The 8,686-nt window shown below is 36.5% G+C and overlaps 1 pseudogene; it reads right to left on the bottom strand.

Annotated features, from left to right (window-relative positions):
* Positions 1-1,077: 1,077 nt before the first annotated feature.
* LOC101569840 overlaps positions 1,078-8,686 on the bottom strand; it is a 41,089-nt pseudogene continuing 33,480 nt past the window's right edge.

The following is an 8,686-nucleotide window of genomic DNA, read 5'->3' as shown; positions in this document are numbered from 1 at the left end:
ATAAGACATAGACTTCTTACATGCAGATATTTTAATAAATAACTGAAGAGTTGATTTTTAAGGTGTGTTATCTAGAGAGTGAACCTATGATGTGGTTTCCTTTATTACACAGCCATTTTAAATTCACATCTGATTTAAAAATATGAACTTCAATTTCTCTTTTTCCACTAGCGTTTTTGTCCTACCATTCTGCAAGCAAAGATGAGAACACTAACCTACAACATTTTTCTTTTAAAAATTATACACATCAGATGTGTGGAATATAACGCATACATGAAATATCATCTATAAATTGCATGTAAATCATACAGAATCACCACAAAAGCATGATGCAAAGACATCTAATTAACTGAGCCGGCAAGAAATCAAGCAATTTTTAAAAAGAGAAGCAAGTACACATAATAGAAGATGAAATATGTTCATTTCTATTGCCTAACATAATTCTTAGCATATAGCAAGTGTTATGGTTTGTGTCTAGTTGTCCCCCCAAAGCCTCATGCAGTCATGGGGTGAGGACATATAGAGTTTGTGTTAACTCATGATCCACTGGGATTATGTGTGATCCAAGGCTGGGATTATGGGTTTTAGTACTGCTGGGATTACCCATAGGTGGGTAAATACTGGGAAGTACCCATAGGTGTGAGTACTTTCCCTACCCTGGGGCAGGTAATTTGCATTACAATGTAAGGTGGGAAGAGAAGCTAGCTGCTTGAGCTGCTACTACCCCTCCCTTGTGCTCTTGCTCTTTGCCACCGCCATGAAAGGTTGCTTTCTGCTCTGTGCTGCTCTGTCTTGGACCCAAGTGAGTATGGACTGAAACTTCCAGTAACTGTGAGCTAAATAAACCTTTCCTTCCTTCATTTTGAGTGTCGGGTATTTGTCCCAGCAACAAGAGAAGAGTAACTAAGACAGCAAGCAACATCCAATACTGATTGGCTGGCTCTTAAATGTCAGCTGATACATAAGTAGCGATACTGCTGCCCAGTCTCACTAGATTTTCCCCATCCTTATTGTTATTTTGGTTTACGTAAAAATGAGGGTGCGTCAGCTCAGTTCTCCAGCAGTACTGTTCATGTGTCAAGGATCCGTGTGATGCAGTCCTAGAGCAATACCTGGAAACGTCCTTGCAGGAATCTTCTCAGGCACCCAGCTAGATTTGGGCAGAGGGACACCGACACTGTTGTAGAAAGGGGGAACACGAAGAGCTACCATGACTTTTCTCATGGCCAAGACTCCTGCTGAGAGCTCCCCAGAGCTCGCACAATCCTCTGACTGCCAAGGCCTGACTGTGCTGTACCACTTCAGCGGCTGCAAGGCACTGCTTCCTTCATAACGTTGCTTTCTGCTTAAGCATATCACAGTTGGTTTCCTTTACATTCAGCAACAATAAAAAGATAGCCAGTAAAAGGTCTACAATTAAAACTTTAGTTAAAAGGAGACACGCATGTGGCATCAGCCTAGAAAACCTCTAAGCATTTAACAAAGAAGCCTCCTTTGGTAAAATGTTCCTAAATACTTGGTATTGTGATTTTTAATATCACTAACAATTTATTAGGTGAAAATGGCATTTCATCGTGATTTTCATTTCATTTATTTAAATGTCAAGACAGTGGGTATATTTTCATATATTCTTTAGTCATTTGCATTTTTTCTTTCATAAGATGTCAGAAAAATTCTTTGCTTAAATTTCTATTAAGATATTGATTTTTAGGAGTCGTTAGAAATATTAGCTCTTGTTTGCTAAGAGCAATCTGAATTTTCAGCCTTATAATACACCTTCCAACTAATCTGGCTCTGTTGTCAAGGAGAATCCTCCCTATTTTTAAAGTAATAACATTTACAAATTTTGGGTTTAGTTCATATTTCTAATTCTTAAACTTTATTGAATGCTTTTGCTTATTTTGACTTATAAAATGTAATTTTGCTTTCTTTTTCAATTTATTTAGTACAGGGTTTACACGGTCTCACTACATAGATTGGATTTGTAGTGATCCTCCTGTTTTCAGTCTCTGAAATACTACTATTACAGGTTAAAAATGTAATTTTAGGCTCATTTTTATTTTCTCTGGAATTCCTGATTTACAAGATGATTTTTAAAAATTCCATCAATAACATGATTACTCCTTATTCTGTTCTAATTTGAAATATCACTAGAAGCTTGTGATTTTTGGTTTTTAGGTGTTGAATCTTCTTATGACAACATTATTATGTCAAATACATTTCAGTTTGCAAATTTCAGAGATGTGCCCCATTGATGGCAGAGTAACTACATGCAGCGGACTCTGTGCTCTCTGTCTTGGATTTGGAACTGTGATAACTAAAAAACTGAACACTTATTCTAGCTGCTAGTCCATGAGAAATTGTACTGCAGGGCCACAGCCATGTGCCACTGTTCTCATAACCCTGCTGCTTACCACTACATTTCTCTTTATTCCTCTGGAACAATTATACCCTCAAACTCATCCTTTCCTTCTTTTACTCAGAGTCAATTTATATTTATGAAGCTCAAGATTCTATTTTATTATATTTATATATTATATTTATATATTAATAGAAAAATATGTGAAGGAAAATATATTCTTATAAGGAAGTAATGCACTGATATGTTGAATTTTGTTATTGTCCTAGTTGAGGAAGGCTCAGAACACCCCTGGGGTACTAGCGTATCAGGACTGTGCACAGACTCTTTCTAAGGGCAGCCAATTGTGTCTTGAGGGTGCTAGCTACTCTCCCAGGTGTTACCAATCGAGGTTTCATGAGAATTTCATGAATAGTCAAAACTTTGCAGGCATAAAGCAGATGTTCTTTCCAAGATTATAAGAGCCCAGAAGCAGCGCAGAGAAGACAAGCCCTTCACTGAAAAGGCGTGATGCACTCTGACTTCTGACAACTATGGCCTGCCTACAGAAAGGCTTGTCATAGCAGTCCACATGAAGGGTGAAAGGATATGCAAAAGCCACCTTCCCAGACAGGGCATGGTGGTGCACATCTGTAACCCCAGTGCTTGGGAGGCTGAGAATAGGAGGATCACTATGAGTCTGAGCTCTGTAATGAGACCCTGTACAAATACATCTAAGAAAAGCCACCTTCCCAAATATTTCCAGGCTATATCAAGCAACACTGGGAATTAGCTACACTAAGTAATGAGGCTGTGGTTTAATTCTGGTCAGTCAGATTAGATCTACATTTTTATACAATAACTCTTGAAATTGTTCTACAAACTACAAGATTCTGCAGCTTTCCCTATGTCAGTCACTACAGTTCATTTTTAGATGATCTGTCCAAACGGCATAATTCTTTCGACACTTTGTTTTTCTGAGTCCATGTGGTTCAATGAGTCTTCTTCCCCAATGCATATCTAGATGCTAGCCAATTCAAGCCATCTCACTGCTCCCAATCTCCACCCTATTATCATCACCGCTCCTCTGAATTACAGCAATGGATTGCCCTCTAGCCTTCTGCTACTTTCTCCTTGTTTCCCTGAAGTATGTCTGTGACTGCTGAGCTAACGCTACTAAAAATAGGTTAGATTATGTTGTGCTCAAAGTCCTCCCAGAGTCTCCTTTTCTCAGATTAAAAGACAACATTTTTACGTACCCCAAAACCTGGATACTGTTTGGCTCCTATGAGCTCCCAGAACTTGTCTTCTTCTACTTCAGCTTCCTCCCTGCTCAGCCCATACTAACTCTTCACTTTTTGCTCAAATAATCGCAAACATTCTTGCCACTCTCCGGTCTTCGCGCACTGCTTTCCTCTGCCTGGAATGTTTTTCTCAGGTGGGCACTTGGTCAATTACCTCACTTTCTTTCAGCCTTAATTGAAATGCTCTCTTCTCAGAAGCCTTCCCTGGCTCCTGCTTGACATGTTCAGCCTCATTCCTCATTTCTTATCCCTCATAACTGCTTTTGCTCTTTAGGGAAATTGCTGCTTCTCACACTGTTCACTTCTGGGAGGAATTTATTTTGCATTAATATAAGCTCAGAACAGAAGCTGTATGAGAACAGGAGTATTTTGTCTTCACAAGTATATTACCAGCACCTAGAAGACCTCGTGAAAACATTCAAGCGATGTTAAGTGGTGAAAAAAATCAGTGGTGCTTTCATAAAAAGAATTGGTTAAGTTTCTCCCATAGATTTTTAGTGAGAATGCTAGGGGTATGGAAATATATATATATATATATATTTAAGTTTCCTAGTTAAATTGAAAATATAAAGTAATTATAAATGTATCAATAGTGAGATAGAAAAAATACAGCCAAAGGCATAACATTTATTATGCAAGAAATATAGTTCTTTTGCTTAAAGGTTTTAATGATAAAACATGTAATCTGGAAAGAGGTTCAGAGGAGGAAAATTTAAAAGCCAGAGAGAAACAAGAATGTTCCATTGCTAATAAGGTTTTCTATTCAAAAACTGTTTGAGAAGCCTTCATCATTGTGTTTATAGGATCCTTCTGTCTTGGTGCTTTTTCACTTGTTGCTGAGACGAAATACCCAACTTCTAAAAATACCCAACGTCCAAAATTAAGGGAGGGTAGATTTACTTAGTTCACAGTCTGTGGAAGCTGAGGTCTGTAATGAGCTGGCTCCAAGGCAGGGTGACTGGCACAGAGCTGTTCAAGGCCACAGAGGGTAGCAAAAGCAGCGACAGCTGAACGAACGGAAGAAGACCAAGCCTCTCTTCCCCTCTTACACTGTAAGCAGGCTGCCTCCCCGCGGTGAGAGGAGAGCTCACACCTTATCCGGCCTCCTTCTGCACAGGCTCAGGGTGTTTACGAAGTAAGGACTCTGCCCCCCTGCTGAGGCTCTTAGTTAAACTGCTAAAGTTCTCCAGTTGACACAATGTATCAACCATTACAATTACTGTGTGGCTACAGTGAACACAAATTTGCCCAATTATCCAAGTTGTTTATATGAGGGAACAATCCTTGAAGCTACAGAAAACAAATTACGGTAAAAATCAAACCCTATTGTGTAACAGCCTAGGTAATAAAAACACAGAATTCATTAAGAGCGCAGAATACAAGAGCCAAAAAACCCAAAAAGTTAAAAGAAATTTGAAAAATAGTTGTATAAAATTAGCGTATAAAAGAATTTTACATAAAGGTCCGTGTCATGATGAACCGCTACCAACTAATTCCACTGGTCTTTTCTCATGCCTCTGCCAGTGATAGAAAATTAGGTTGCACCTTTCATCTAACAAACTATAATTTTAAAAAATATTCTTAGGTCTAAATTTCTCAGCTCCATCTGGTTCAGCTGTACTTATCTAGATCCTGCTTCAGTTTTTAAAATAATAAAAGTGTTTTACTAGGGAATTAAAAATAGCAAATGCTGATCCCTGGTTATGCGTCGTGAAAGAACACTTCGCGTGAAGCTCTAGACCCATACTGAGTCCTGATGAGACGAGGCTATGATTGCTCACGAAACTAAATGAATCTTCTATTATATGGCATCGTGGAGCAAATCAAAGTAAGGTATCACATACCTTATAATTAAGTAATGCAATTAAATCAGATAACCAACATAAAATCAATATGCACATAGACATAAACTATGAAGAAATAACCAAGTTTCAAGTCTACCTATAGATAGTGATGCAAATCATTTAACCATTTTTCTTGAGGTACTGTATGACTTATCAATAGTATCATCTTGGGGGATTTTTTTAAGTTACGATTTTCCTGCTCACACCTGACCCCGACCTTGGGATTCCAGAGACTAAAGGTAGGATTGAAGTAAGTCAATACATCATCCATAAATCCATATTTGAAAAGTTAGTAAATTAGGGTGCACCACAGTGCTGCTAATGCTTCTAATCAATGCCGCACTGCCCATCACAGTAAAATGAGTCGAACATAGAAACTTAGAGAATTTGAAATCTTATCAAATACTTTTCTGAAAACCACTGTAATAATTCCACTTACGCAATAGTGATATAAGTTAGAAAAAATTAGAAATATCAGAAGTGTGTAGCTTTTTAGAAGGAATATTTTTTATTCTAATAAAGGCATTAGACTTTAAATGTTAACCTATCCATGACACAGGCCATATATGACTGAAAAAGAAAAACCAAACCAAATCCCAAATCAAGCATCAAATGTATAACATATGCAAAGAAAAGAGGTTGATGTACTCATTTCTATGTTGTTCTTTCTAGTCAGTAAGAGTGGAACAAAGTTTGTCAGAAGTGCAGAGTGCTACTGACTCTTCAGACAATGAAGAGGAGAGGTCAAAGTGAAAGCAACCTCTTGAGCTCTCAGCTGGGACCTGTCTTCCCAGAAGCTGCTCTGCTTGAAATTAGATGCACCTCCGTCCTCAAGGCGCAGGCACAGGCATTCTGCTTTTCCCAACTTCAAATGCAAAAGTCTAATTTCAATACTGAAGTAGAATAGTACCAGTCCTGCCTGTGTTGGTTGGGACTTACTCCAGTGGTACAAAAAATGCATTTGAGGTTAAGGCCAGCTTGGGGCTCATTTGCATGCAAAAGCTTAGTTTGAGGTGAAATGAGTGAGTGTAAATTATTCTGAATTTATTTAGATATTCAGCAAAAACTCATTTTGAAATCAGATAAATTATTTTTAAGTGGATCAGAGCATACTTAGATATTAAAAACCAAGCTGAAAAGTAAAACAGATGTACAGCTACTTTCTCTTAGTTCACTAAGAATAAAAGTTTGTACAAATATTGTATAAACAAGATATCATGACTGTGTCTTGTTCTCTGCATTACTACTATAAAGACAACAATATGCAATACGTTAATTTTTGTAAATGTAAATGTACTGAAACTGTTTCATCTCTATTCTATCATTTTTTCTCATTAAAATGAATAATTTTTTAAAAAACTGTAATGCAATTGACAATATGTGTCCATCCTTGACCTTGTCATCCCATTCTTTTTCCATCTTCCATGTAATCATGAATTTCTTAGTGCTTATATTTCCATTGTTTGTGCACTTATTTTACCTATGTACAATCATTTTGTATGTCTAAGTTACTTTATAAGGTTTTGAAATACATCTTCTATGATTTGGTTTCTGTGTTCAACATACTGATGTGATTTATTCACACAGCACTAAATAAATTATATTATCTTAAAATGATAAGATGCAAAAGAATAGGATGACAAGGTCAAGGATGGACACATATTGTCAATTGCATTACAGAGTTTTTTAAAATATTTATTCATTTTAATGAGAAAATGATGAAACAGTTTCAGTACAGTACTAAATAAATTATGTACAGCACTAAATAAATTATATTAATATTTATATATGTCATAATTTCATATAGGACATTTATATTACTTATAGGTTTGTTTCAGTAAGATTGAAATAAACATCTCCTTTTTGAAACATTCAAGAGATTCTACTGGCAAATTTTTATGTGTCTTATTGATTGAAAATAATTTTTTATATTGTCTATATTGTAGTCTTTTGCTTATTAACAGTTTATCTTGAAAATGTCATCTATGTTCTCTAGTTTGATTAAAATACAGTTGTATATTTTATTCTCCTATATACCAATATTTTCTTTCATAGTTTATGATTTAAGTGTATTTTTCTAAAAAGTACTTTTTTTCTTTTTTAATTTTTAGTTTATTTTACTTTTGTTACTTTTGTATCCATTTTAATGCGGGGGGGGGAGATAAAATAGCAATGAAAATGTTTCAAAACAAGTTAGTAGGATAGTTACAATAATTAATACGTTACATATTGGGGCCAGGGAGATGGCTCAGTAGAATAGATGCTTCCCTGGTAAGCGCAAGGGTCTGAGTTCAAACCAAGGTTCCACCAAAATAAATAAATAAATAATAAAAAAAGAAAAATAAAAGAAAAGGCCATACATTACATATTGTTGTCTTCATAGTAGTTATTCAGAGGACAAGATGCAGATATGATATCTTCGTCTAAACTATATTAGTACAAACCTTTCTTCTCAATGAACTAAGTGAAAGTAGCTGTATATCTATCCATATATATATAACAACAAAACGGTCCTTTATTTATACTTTTCCAAAGTTAGTAACACCTGACACTAGGTTGCCTACTAATAGCTGACTTTAACCAGACAGGATATTTATCTCAGGAGGAGCTTAAGAACTTAAAGTAATTTTTTTTTCTTAAGTTTTTGAATTTTGCTTTTCCATGTTTAGTGGTTTACTTCACTTGGAATTGATTGGTTTATATAAGTTAATTAAAGTTTTTCTCTTTTTTCATATGAATTCTACATCTTTATCTTATTAAAATCACATATTCAAAGAAATGGGCCATATTCTGACTGAGCTTTGTGTCACATGCATTACTTCTAGAGTTCAAGAACAGTCCACATGTGAAACAAACATGTCAGAAAGGTGAAAATTGGAGTGCTGTGCTTCCACTTTAACTCATTAAAAGAACGTTACACAAGGGCTGGCCAAATAGCTCAGCAGATTAAAGCGCCTACAAGCAGGCACAAAGGCTGGCTTGCTGTGGCAGCCCGCCTCCAGGGCTTGCTAAGGCAGCAGTTGAAACTGGGTGTAGTGACTCCCACCTGTAATCCCAGCACTTGGGAAGCTGTAGACAGGAGGATCACTACGAGTCTGATATAGCGGTGAGCCCTGAACACCCTGTACACCTTGTCGTCCGAGAGAGAGAGAGAGAGAGAGAGAGAGAGAGAGAGAGAGAGAGAGAGAGAGAGAGAGAGA

The sequence above is a fragment of the Octodon degus genome, unplaced genomic scaffold, assembly GCF_000260255.1.
Source record: "Octodon degus isolate 3935 unplaced genomic scaffold, OctDeg1.0 scaffold00258, whole genome shotgun sequence".
Lineage (NCBI taxonomy): Eukaryota > Metazoa > Chordata > Mammalia > Rodentia > Octodontidae > Octodon > Octodon degus.
The sequence above is the reverse complement of the archived record's forward strand: the minus strand, read 5'-3'. Positions and strand labels throughout refer to the sequence as shown.